The sequence below is a fragment of the Lissotriton helveticus genome, chromosome 2_1, assembly GCF_964261635.1.
Source record: "Lissotriton helveticus chromosome 2_1, aLisHel1.1, whole genome shotgun sequence".
NCBI lineage: Eukaryota > Metazoa > Chordata > Amphibia > Caudata > Salamandridae > Lissotriton > Lissotriton helveticus.
The window spans coordinates 988,048,004-988,061,017 of record NC_136059.1 but is presented as its reverse complement, the minus strand read 5'-3'; the positions used below and the strand labels follow the sequence as shown (position 1 = coordinate 988,061,017).

At 46.0% G+C, this 13,014-nt stretch overlaps 1 protein-coding gene across 3 annotated transcripts in view; it reads left to right on the top strand.

Annotated features, from left to right (window-relative positions):
* The window catches only part of APBA1 (amyloid beta precursor protein binding family A member 1), a 483,473-nt gene that overhangs the window by 208,370 nt on the left and 262,089 nt on the right, over nt 1-13,014 (top strand). Inside the window, exon 3 of one of the 3 annotated variants that reach the window (XM_078675747.1) lies at nt 9,397-9,605. The exons of the other annotated variants lie outside the window; for them this stretch is intronic. The gene's annotated coding sequence lies outside the window, so the exon portion shown is untranslated. The remainder of the gene's footprint in view (nt 1-9,396; nt 9,606-13,014) is intronic. 3 annotated transcript variants of the gene reach the window in all.

Below are 13,014 nucleotides of genomic sequence, written 5' to 3'. Positions count from 1 at the left end.
AGAGCAGATCCCTGGCCTAGTTCAATGGTGCATGTCTCCTTGTCCCAGATGAAGAGGATCCAGCAGGGGTGGCCCCATCTATATTGAACACCCTTGTCCCAGAGAAACTTGGTCACCTCCCAGAGGGTGCAATGGCGTTGGAGAGTTGTGGGAATTAGGTTTTGGTATAGCCATACGTGGTTGCCTTCAAACAAGCGGGGGTTATGACTACTCGCTGCGGCCAGGAGAGAATCTCTCTGCTTATAAATATTGAGATAGGTGAGGATATCCTGGAGCATGCCTGGGGAGCCTGCAGAGTGCCCCGTTCTGTTTGAGCTGTCCAAAATAATGTCAGTCTCTGTAAGATGTGGTGGGAGTTGTTTAAATAGTCAAGTGACCAGACCCTCCAGATCGCTGTTCTCCGCATTAAGGGAGATGCCCTTCATTTTGATAATGGATCAACACATTTTGTTTTCCTGGTCCTCCAGATTTGTACAAAGAGCGAGGTTCTGTTCTTGCAGGTCCTGAATTGTCCACTTGTGGTTGTCCAGCACTTCCTCTTTGGTGTCACTACTGTACTCTTGGGCAGCTACTATCTGTCACTTCCCTTTTAACTTCCTTCATGTTTGCTGCCACCTCATCCCTCAGCATTGCATAGTCATCCCGCAGTCTGTTGAGTAGGGACTTGAGGAAGGAGCATATTATGGGGGTTGCCTGCTCTGCATTTGGTGGAGGGTTATCTTGGGTGGGATGTTCTCCCATCTGCAGGTAGGTTAGTGGGTATGGTTTCTTGGCAGTGGCCTTGCTCAGCATATTTTTTAGGTTGGCGTCTTTTTTTAGATCTATGGGTCGCCATTGGTTTATGTGCTGACACCTTGGTAGGGCACCAAAGGGTAAAGTGGCAGCTGCTGATTGCAAATTAAGGTGGGGGATGCCAGGGAGGGGGATAGCGAGACAGTGTCCTGTGATGTGTCTGTATAGCCTTTTAGCGCCTCATTGTCTGTGCGCCCCCACTCCCTCCAGCGATGGACCCACTCACTCGGTAGTGACAGTCTGCTCTGGCCCCTGGGCTGCCTCGAACCTCCTCAAGTCTGCTGGGGGCCCTCCGGATGGGGCCAGCATGTACTCCATATGCAGGTTAACTCTCACTTGTCGGCCCTCTGCAGGTATGTGTTCAATGTCCCTGCAGCAGCCTCCAGCTGGCATCTGACGTGCTCTGCGTGGCCCTGGTGAGGTGGAGCTGCCGAAGTCCTCAGGGTCCCCCTCTTTTTCAGCCGCTGTATTTGCTGTGCCTTAAGGTTCATCCGTATCTCAGCTGCACCTCCGAATCCGAAAGATGGGTCTTTGCTATTACCAGGGCCCCACCAGCCCAGCTTTCTTGTGGTGGCTGGAGTGATCAGAGTCAGACCTGGAGCGATGTGCTGTTGTTCTTCTGGTCTGATCCACGCAGGGATCACCCCCGATACTGCAGCTGCTCTGCACTGTATGGTGGCCACCATGCTACAGACGTGGCCAAGAGGGGAGCAGATGTGGTCACTGCCATGCATCAGTGGTCTCCTTTGTGACCACTGCAGGCTGTGTAGTTCATGTCAGGCTCTCACACCTGTCTGCAAAGTTTTGGGCAGTCTTTGCAACCGAGAATGCGGTATGGTGGGCATGAACTCCAGAGTGTGGCAGAAGAGTTCCTACTCTGCCGCCATCTTGGACAGGCCCCCTTTTTTAAACCTATTTTACACCCTTTGTGAATCTGCTGCGAAACTTCCAAAACCCAATTACTTAAAGTGCAAAAGATGTACAGTCCTTTCAGTTTGTACTAATTTGATATGAAATATTGCATGAACATTCCAGTTTTATTCAGATTTTACATATTTTTCGGGCTAATCTGCAGTCATGTACGAGTATGCAAAAGAGTGCTACAGGAGTACTCCTTTACATACTACAAAATTCCTTTGTGAGTAGCTCCCCATGTGCAGGGTCGGACTAGGACAAAAAGTTGGCCTGGGCACTAAGTGGCCAGATTTGCAAATTATGCCAGGTTTGAACTTGTAGAGCCACACGGTATGGGTATTTTGCAAGGTATGGGAGACTGCATGCATTTGTGTTTACTGCAGCCAATATTTGTGGTAAAATCAGGGAACTCAACAGTGAAAACCAACCAACCTGGCCAAAAAACAGGCCCACAAGCTTGCACAAAAGCGACCCACACACACTGATATGTTAGACCAGCCTATCAGGCTCTGCATGATTCCCGTGTATGCCAGTGCGATGTGTAACACTTTGGTTTGGATTAAAAAAAAAATCAACAATAAGGCGGCCAAATTACATTCCTGGTCACTCGACAAAGCAGTAAGAAGCACAGATGTTCAGTTTTTCATACCTATACCAACTGGCATCCACAACCCTATCTTACGAATCATATCTCGCTACCATCCAACACTCTCTTCTCCTAAACTGCATGGGTGCCTTCCCATCAAAAGATCTGGTTCCAACCCGGGGGGGGCAAACCTGGCCGGACTCTTACTGTCGCCTTTGCGGCCTCTCCGAAGAGAGTGTAGTACATTTCTTGTGCATTTCCCGCGCTGTCATTCACATTATGCGAAAACGGTTACGTCCTGCCCTGAGGGCTCTTCAGATCAGATCCTGCCGCTCCTCGGTGATGGCGCTATTAAAGGTCCACAACACTCCGCTTTCCTGTAAGGCAACAACGTTTCTACTACAAGTTAAAATGCTGCTGTCATCGCAGTTGGCGACCTTCTGCGTCTTATAATTTCTTCTTCTTTCTTTATTTCTCCTTTTGTATTTTAGACACCTCCCCTTGTGCTTCTGGAGTAACATAACTTATGCATGACTTCGCACTGTCTACGAATTTTAGGGAACAATGATTTTCCATTTTCATATTACTTCTTTTACTCATAATGCATATTTTATTACATTTATCGCGCCTTTGTCTATGCAAATAGGCAAAATTCAAATCCTGTATTATACTTTTTGCAACTATATTTATTAATCTGCAAATAAAGATTGACCTTTAGTTTGGTTAAATGCTACTATTTCTGGAATCTGTGTGCGTTAGGAACTGCGATGCTCAGGAAGGCGTTAAAGGCTGACATAGGAAGGTGCGCTGTACAATGTCGAATAGAAGAATGCAGCTTTGTTGGGTGACCTTGCTTTGCCCTTCCAGATAGAGAAGATGCGATGCTCGGTCGCAAAGGCGCCTCTGCATTGTGCTCAGAAAAGAACAAAAAGCGCCAGAGCTTGCAGCGCCATCAATACTCTTTGTGCTTGCCAGGTCCCATTTATTCCCCATTCTACCTTAAAATGTTTTCTTTAGCTGTTAAAGCAATCTGGCTTAAACGAACGGTATGTAAACTGAAAAGCCTAATTGGAACATAAAAGGAGCCAGCGAGACACGTTAGCAAGCTGATTACAGGGAGGCTGTCTAGGTCAGAGAGTAATTAAATAGCTTGACCAAAAGCAGTTTAAGCATACTCAATACATCTATGCAAGACCAGGATTTATTTTTGTTTAATAGCCACACACAGCTGTGAGCGTCTGTAGAAGGAAGGATTCACGGGTATTCATGTGTATAGGTAATAGGAGTTGCCACAACAATAAAGTCTGCATTAAATGAATGGCTTTCTCTTTGTGGCATGCACCTGGATGACAAGCCATATGAGAAACAGGACAACTAAGACGCGGAGTGACTCATTCAGCATGGCCTTATGAACAAGCATTTGCAATGCAATAGGTCTCGCATTTGCGAGAGATTAAGCTATTGACATTGTAAATGACAATGCCTTTTATTTATCTGTTTTGATCATTAACACATAAATGAAAGGCATTGTCATTTACAATGCCAATAGCTCAAACTCTTGTAAGCGTGAGACCTTCTTCACTTCAAAGAAGGGGCCGCCATTGTCCCAGGCTGTTTGGGAAGTGAAAGCGCGCATGGCACGGCATGCACGCTGAATGTTGCAGGAAAGCATGTCGTGCCTGCAGTAGGAGAAACTCATTAAAGAAAATAGTGCTTAATCTAAGATATACCGTGTAACAATAGAAGTAAAAGGGCCAGTCCTCATGGGAAGTTACAAATGAAGACAAGGCTGTACTGAGGAGGGACTAATAAGCCTATTAACGAATCAGAAGCCAGCATTTACAAAGGCCAATGGCACAGGCCAATGAAAAATATGGGTAGAGAGTGGGCGGAGCTTCAAGTCCATACTCGAATGCAGGATGCTTCGTAGAGCAGCGCATGTGCTGCCCAGGCTCGACCTGAAAAAGCTGGTGGCCAACCAGGTTGTTTGTAAATCTATAAAAGGACACTTTTTTAAAAGCAGCAACAGCAGTGAAGACACCAGGGACTAGGTCTTGGGACAGCAGCCACTAGGTCTCTGGAGCACTGCTTACTCCCCTGAGGCCACCGACATGATTCACAAAAGGGTAATATCCCCACAAAATCAGCACCCCAACTTGGGAGTTCAGTATCTGACCAATGATTTGCATTTGCAAATCTAGTCACAAACCACTGGAACATCACTCTGTCATTGACAAATAGGAGTGGAGCGTCCCTTTCCTGCCCCCTCCTATTTTAAATTCTGAAAGGATTTCAAACCAGTAAGAAGGACTTTCTGACACATAAAAGGGCTTTTGCACATTGAGAAAAGCCCTTTTGAGGTCTCAAACGGTCCATGTACATCAGGCCTTATGATCCCAATCTTGGTTCTTGAAATCATTGCAAGTACAAATAGTGACAATTGAGTCACTGTGATTGAAGCCATAGGGTCATTACTGCAGTGTGTGCTCCTTTTCCTACTTAGCCTATAGATCACTCATAGACTACTCCATGCAGCCATGAATTTACCTAGCCTGCCTGTTAGGTGGAAGTAGTCCAGATGAAGGAAGCTCAGAGACCTTTCTCAAGTACAAATAGCCAAACCGATAAAATCAATATGCAGAGAGAAACCCAATCTAGTGCAAAATTGGACATGTGTATTCAAAACACTTTATTATCACCTTGGCTGCAGCGCGAATTCCGCCGCGGTGCCGGACATTCCATTTTTGGTCGTGGTTTGGACGGCCCCCAGCCGTCGTTCGCACACGCCCACCGTGACTCATGACAGCCGGGGGCCAATATGAGCACCGAAAGGGTTAACATATCCATTGTTTAGCTCTGACGTCTCCCTCTTGTTGAAAGAAAAGATGGCTCAACTATGTGTTTTTGAAGTGCTTCAAGCCTTCTTTAACTTCAATGTGCTCGAGTTAGGATGATTGGCACTTGCAGGCTTTCCAGACTGACACCTGTCCTTCATTTTTGTAATGGCCACTTCAACTTTACAGGGGTGAAAACTGAATTGATGTTTTCAAAATTAGATTTAGCTAGTCTATTTTTGTGCAAGGATTCTTGGGCTTAATCCATTTGCCTTTTTGGCGCTCACTTTACCTGACAGCAAGGCTTTAGAGGCTATCCTATGCCATTTGGCACATCGCGGACATTTGTGGTGGTCCTGTAAGTGAACTTAATATGGCACCAGCCCTTGTTATATTCCTTACCTAATGCAGTCCTAGACTGTGTTTTGTAGTTTGGATCTCCTTTCACACGATAGAATGCCTATATATTCAGCTGGGTCGGACTGCCCTACAGGGCAATCAGGCAGTGCCCGATAGGCTGGTCTCACAGATTAGTGTGTGGGCCGGTTTTACAGCTAGGTGGGCCACTTTTTACTACAGATTTTCAATGATATTACCACTTTTGTAACTAAATGTGGGCATCTTTTATTTTTGTGCCTGGGCCTATTTTTAGTCCCAGTCCGACCCTGATTTTTCAATATCCACAATAATGTAGAGCACCAAACAAAGGAGGGAATACAAAACATCAAGACACACAGGGAATTGTGGGGAGGGGAGTTGTTTGGAGGAATGAGTACCATGTTCTAAGCAACCCCATAGTGTTATTTTTACAATCCTCATTTTCAGATCTGAGTCCTAAAGATCAACTTAACATTTCTATATGCTGGACATGATCTCCTTCTTTCGGCATAGATCTTTCTAATATCTTTGAATTAGTGGAATCAGTTCTCTGCCCATATTGCCTCATTATGGGTGTGATGCAGTGTGAGGAATGCCATAAGCCAATGGTCTGTCAAATCTGCTGTTCTCCCGCCTCTTTATAGGTAGTAGAAGCTGCAGGGTTACCATCAGCGGAGTATCCACTGATTCCACTGAGTGTAACCTCTGACACATCGGTCGGCCTCCCACAGGAGCGCTGGGTCTTAGTAGAATTTGCCTGACCCTATTAATGGCTAATCGAGTTTCACTGGTTGTACGGCATTACTATGCATGCTTTTACCACGCATGACTTTACCAAGCGTTTTTTACATCGCATACTTTTACCATGCAGCTGCCTTTACCACGCATCTGCCTTTGCCACACAGGTAAATAAGGTAAGTGATTTGATATATATATAATTGTTTTTATTTTTGTATCTGTTTTTGGGGAGGAAGACTTTCCAAACTACACCCCCCCCCTCATTTTTTTTAAGAAATGTATTTTATTTTTGAGGGGAGAACACCTCCAATCACCCCCTTAATTAAATACCCTTACCACCCTATGCCCCTACCACTACTAAACCCTAAAAATATACTTAACACCCTAAACCCCTAACAAGCCCTTAACCCTAAAAACAACTCAATACAGTTACCCGCCCCTAAACCTTAAAAATACTCTTACAACCCAGTACCCTTACCCACCCCAAACCCTAAAAATACTCTTGCAACCCAGTAGCCTTATGCACCCCATAACCCTGAAAAATCCTTTCCACCCACAACCTTAACCCACCCTTAAACCCTGAATACATCCCAATACCGTTAGTCATCCCTAAACCCTAAAAATACCCTTCCCACCCAATACCCTTATCCACCCCTGAACCCTAAAAATACCCTTTAAATCCCAACACTCTTACCCACCCCTAAACCCTAAAAATACTCTTACTACCCTGTACCCCACCCACCCCTAAAGCCTGCATCGTAATTGCAGTGCTGTAAAGGCTGTTTCCATTTTCACTCCGTTTCTCTACCTGTGTGCGCCATGCAATGCAGGGCCGTCACAGACAGAAAAAATATTGTATGCAGCTCTGCTCAATCAGAAAATAACTTGCACGTCGTAGCTGTTTACTTTTCATTTAGAGAAAGCAGATTCATACTTAGGCACTTTATTTTATCTAAACAAAAATGTTTTTAGGGCGAGCGCTTTACCAATATTGTCTGTAAGGCAACCTCCAGTGCTGGGAAGGTAGCTGCCGCCTTGGTGGCTTCATTCAAAGCGCAGAGATCCCTGCCAAGTAGGCAGGGCTTTCCAAGTAGGGCAGCCGGTCCTCCGCCAGGTCAGCTGAGGCCATGACTTCAACCGTCATCAGTTTCATGGACACTCGCCAAGGTCTAATATATAGTACATCACCGCTCAAACGTTCTAACTCTTCAGTTCTTCTGATGTAGTCAGCCAAAAGTCAATGGGCTTGACGTATCTGGGCTGATTGGGCTGATGAGTCTAGTTTGCCACCGGTCGGTTACTTTGGCACTTGCTGCTGTTCTCATGATTTGATTTCTTGTAAGAATGAAGAACTTTTGTCTACTGCTTCTAAAGCCGGTTTGGTACTTTTTTCAATTTTGCATGAGAAACACTGGTGGAAGGTCTTATTCCGTAGCCCGCAAAGTGAGGAAAGAGGGTATTCTGTCTGTAGTGAATCCCTTTCTGGTGTGTCCATAGTTTTAGGGACTTTTGCTCTTTTCTTCACCTTCAGCAGATCAACCACAGACTTTAATTTCAATGGTAAAAATACTAGGAGAAAAAAATTATATTTTTAATTCATATACTGAATAATGAAGCTTAAATGTAATTCACAGACATTTTTACAATGAGACTATCGAATAGGTGAAATATAGACTGAGGGAGAGCTTTGATAATTTGACAGTGCTTCACTCTAGCCAGCCCACCTACATAAACGACTTACTCAAAAAAACTGTAAGTGAGACTGAATATCCTCTTTATTAATATAATATCTCTTATAAAACAGACCACTTTGGGCTGACAAATGCACTTCCCCACACTAATCAGTAGAATCCACCCACGGCCCCTGACTCCTGCTCATCCTGTTTGAACACAAGCTAAAAGGAGACTTTGTTCAGCATGATAACGACGCCATCAAGCCAACCGCTTCCGCCTTGATCTCGTTCCAGACCGTTGGGATACTGGAACGGCAGAGACTGTTCCATCTCTCACCCTGTCTGTATTGTCTCCTCGTCTTTGAACTCCTTGAAAAAGGTATTGTCTTTACTCACAAGTACCTGGATGTGAACCTTTGCAATATCCGGATTTTAGGACATGGCATTCCTTTTTCCGTTGCAATATGCTATTGGCTTTATTATGTAGTGGTTTTTGCAGTAGTGTGTCCCCCCACCCCACCCCACCCCACCACCCCTGTGGTTTCCATGTTTGTAGTTGAAGCACACGCACTGCCACCCTGGAACAAACCTTTTCGGAGTATTACTGACCAGTTTCTTGTGGGTTTCATTTATCGCTCTCCATTAACTCGGCTAGTCTTAAACCATCCCGCAGCCTTACGCATGCGACTGTCAAAACGTGACCCGCGTGAACGGAGCCCTCCTTTCTCTACCCAGCATGCTTTGCGTTATCAACAAGCATGTTTTTTTTATTGTTCCACTTGCTGGAAATCGATTGTGGTTTTATTTAGACGTGGCAATTGGGTTTTAGATGCTGTTCTTACAGAGTGACACAGGTAAAATGTTTTCCACCGATCTACAGACTCGCCTTTATTTGTTCATCAGTATCATCCGACGGTTTTAGGGACCAGTCTTCTTTTCATTGACACTGCTTAGTGTTTTTGTCACCGTGCACAGCTGAGAAAATTCACTGTAAAATCCAAGCACTTGCCTAACCTCACCCTCAGTTGTGTCAGAGGTAGAGTGAAGGGAGATGCTTGTTCTTTTGGGCCATAGCTCCAATGCACCAGCATTTTGTTGCTTGTAATCTGTGTTTGCCTAAAATTAACAAAAATCATGAACTAACGTCAATTTCATTATAGGCAATATACTTCTACTTTTTTATGCCTTAGTGGCAAGTTTTATGGACCAGTTCTTTGCGATATGTGTCCTGCCCAAGTGAGTGTTTTTTTATTTTTATAGATTAAACTGTCTAGGGACCTCTGATTACACCGGGAGTTCCATAAATGCACAGTGATTGATGTGCAGTGACCTACCATGCTTCACCCCTTGAAGCCCAAGGCCATCTATCAGAGGACAGCGGCAGGCAGAAAGCAATCTGCACCGCGTAAAAACTGAACCTTTACTGTCTAGAGCCTTGAGAATATATAGAGCTAAATTGCTTTCTGCTTTTCATTCGCAGGCCTGGAGCCCACATTGATCGCCGCTCTCGCGCTGTAATACCTCAGAGGGGCAGCGTTCCCCTGGGCGGCCATACTGTGGAAATGCCATTCGCGCATGGACAGCTAGAAATATCTGCCATCGGGTTTTGGATGACCTCCTTCATTTTAAGGCTGTTCGCTTCAAGGGACACTGAACTGCAGAAGTTTTAAAGTGAACAAAGTCCAGTCGGTAAGTTCAGATTGCCCTGCAAACAAGGGTAAGGTGAGGAAGGGGAGTGTCACACTGTTCGGAGAGAGAGCCCCGTGCACCACAAATCAAATGCATGGACTCCTGGTGTACATGAGCATTGCCATTAAAAGTCCATGCGTTACTAAGACAAGTCATAAGGTTAATCTTTGAATATTTGGAAAAGTAAATTGTCAGAAGTAAGAACACCCTAGATACGCCCCACTGAAAAGTACACCTTCTATGTGTAAGCATTCTGAAGGCTATCTAAGCCTAATCATTCGAGTGGTGAGTAAATTGAGTGCAATGCTGTGAGAAGCTGGCCTGGTATATGCAGTCCACTAATTAAAGTGGGCACCTTGCACCAGTCCACAAAACCCTTATGGTGATTTAAGAGATCAAAGATAACCGTAGAAAGCTATTCAAGTGGTAACTGTGGAGAGCAGCCTCAGGCTTAGTCTTGAAGGAATGTTAAACAGTTTGTTTTACCAGAAGGTAACCTTATAGTGTTGGTTAAATAAAAGGAGAACCATAAAAATATGTATTTATTGATATAACACTATCTAGTACAACACAGTATCTCCTACACGGAGATAATCACAAAGCACAAAATACTTAAGTATAGAAATGACAGTAAATAGCACTAATACAGTGGGCCCCAGGTGGGGACCAAACCATATACTAAGTAAGTGGTATAAGAACCACGACTTGAGCCAAGACAGTGTCGAGAGGACATAGAATTGCTGGGACCCCAAGGTACCACCCAAGGTGAGTAGATAGGGACCCCACAGAGGAAGGGAGCAGTGTAGGAGCACGACCGCCTTCTCCGTACAATTCTATGGGAAAGTCGCGGTTGAAGTTTTAGAGTTTAAGGACCCTTCCCAGTGGGCTTAGAAGAAATCGAGTGGAAGACGGGAGGTTGGAGAGCCACCCCACCCGTTGATACCGAGGTACCCAAGTTCACCTATCCCAGGGAAGCCGGGTGCATAGTTTTGAAGTGGCGCCGGAAACCGCTGTCGAAGCGAATGGAGGATTTCGACGAAGAGCCGCTGCTGGAAGGAAAAAAAAGTGTCCGTTGGAATCCAAAAGTGGATTCTTGTCAGCGAGTACCTAAAAGCAGAGATGACAGAGTCTGTGTCACTCAAACGTGACCAGGGGCTCGGTAGACAAATGCCCACCGATGTTAGGTGCTTCAGGTGCTTGGATGGAGCCCTTGACTCTGCAGCTACGGGGTCCAGGAGACGTTGAGGACGACCAGGAGCAGTATACAAGCTGTCCCATGAGAATGTCAGGTGCTGAGGGGCACCAACAAGCCTTGGCAACGGCAACCCACGCAGAATATCAAGGATGTGTACGGTTCGGACCAGCAAGGTCCAGGAGACTCACCAAACACAGGGTAGTCAGGGCGAGCCTGGAGCAACTGGGAGAGCCCAAGTAAAGCAAAGTTGACCCTCAATTGGACCCACAGGCTGGAGGCACAGGAGTCGCGAGAGGACCTCGAGCGATTTCACCAAACAGCCCACGGAGCACTCTGTGCGAGGAGGTCTAAGTTCTTGGTAGAAAATGATGCCAGAGGTTGGGGCTACTTGGAGCCCATTGCACTTGTTCAGGAAACACCAACAAGCATATGCACTTGCAAATGTACGCGGTGCACAGGGGATTGGGTATTGGAGCCCCTACGAGTGATTCTGACCTGAAACTTGGTGAGAGGGCAGCTCGGGCTTCGGGGGATGTAAAAACCCACCTCCTTTGTTGCTGAAGCCTTCGGAGTCCATAGGGGCTCAGTATCAGCCGACCGGACAGCAGTGTTGTGCCTGCAGATGCAGGGAAGTGCCTCCTTCCCTCCAAGGGAGATATCTTTGGTTGTCATTGATGCTTCACAGGTCCTGCATGGATCCTGTATGGTGCATGGGCACAGACGATTCAGCAGACTGAGTGGGAGACGAAGTCGGGCCCAAAGGAAGTCCAGACAGTCGAAGTTCTGTGGTTTCTAGTTCAGAATCTTTTTCACGTCGAATCTAAGGTCCTACAGCCAAGTAAGCCCTTAAGTACCCAAGGAAGAGGTTTAGCAAGATTCAGGGGACCCTCCCAGGGGAGGATCTGGACAGTGGGGAGGTTACTCCCCTTCCTTTGTCCAGTTTCGTGCCAGAGCAGGAGCCAACGGCTCCCAGGACTGGTTTGAACTGTACTATGCACAGGGACACCAAATGTGTCCCTCATGCAGACTTTCAGTCACTAGCAAGCGCACCCACCCAGATCTAATACACTAAATCCTGTCTGGGACGCGGTCACCCTCACTGTGACAGGATGCCTATTGTTCTGCCTTTCCCTTCTCGAGCTTGGCTCAGCAGCAGGAGAGCAGAAATGTGTCTCTGGTCGTCAGCAACCATTTTGTATTGTCCGGGACTAGAAGGCTGGTACCGGGAACCCCAGGGACCCCACAAAACTCACTTCTGAGGGGTGGAATCATACCTCCCACACAGTTTACCGGTGTGGGGGTATGATTCCAACATGTTTGACCAAACACAATTGGGTTGTTTCAACCGTTTTAGAGTTGGTCATCATGCTGTCGCATAACGCCACTCTATATGTCGTAAATGGCTGCTTCACTGACAAGCCGGGAGAATGAAATCCGTAGGCTATAGGGGTGTCCTGCTCATGCAATGGCATCCTCTCACTTAGAACCAAGCACCCTGCCTTCAGGATTGTTAAGGCCTGCTATAGGGGTCACTTATAGGTTTTAAGTGCAGTAACCCTTAGATATAGTAAACCTATATCTGAAGCAAGTGGTGTATGCACCAACTTAAACAGGCTGCAATAGCAGACCTGTAGTTCCATTTTACATGGCCTCTCATGGGTGGCATAATACATGCTTCAGCCAGAGAAGGCCTCTGGGGTACCTACACCATATACTAGGGACTGACAAGGGTACAATAGAGCAAAACCAGTATGCAGTTCCTCACAGTGAGTGCAGGATATGAAGTGTTTAATGTGTAATGTTCGAACACATCCATAAAGTCTGGATTGTTTGGAGAGGGAATCTCTCCTTCGGAAAAGGACCATCACACACCCAGCCAGCTAGGTGTCTTGCTTCATCATCGTGTCTGCTCCTTATCAGGTTGGTGGTGCAATACCCGATCAGGCACCCGTGATGGGGCCTACTTGGCGGAGATCTTTTTTCCTTTTATGCCGGTGGGTGAGGTGCGTTTGACGCCCTAGGTGAGTGTAGGTGTAAGTGGAGTGTGCGTGAAGTGTGATAAAATAGGGTAGGAGGTCCACTCAAAACAATTTTAATGACTGTGGCCCCTATCCTAGTTAAAAATATACAACAAAGACGCTTATCTTTGCTCTAAGGATGCGGAGTATACGTGCTTGTGAATTGAGGTCAACATGTTTCTCACCTTTCAACCTA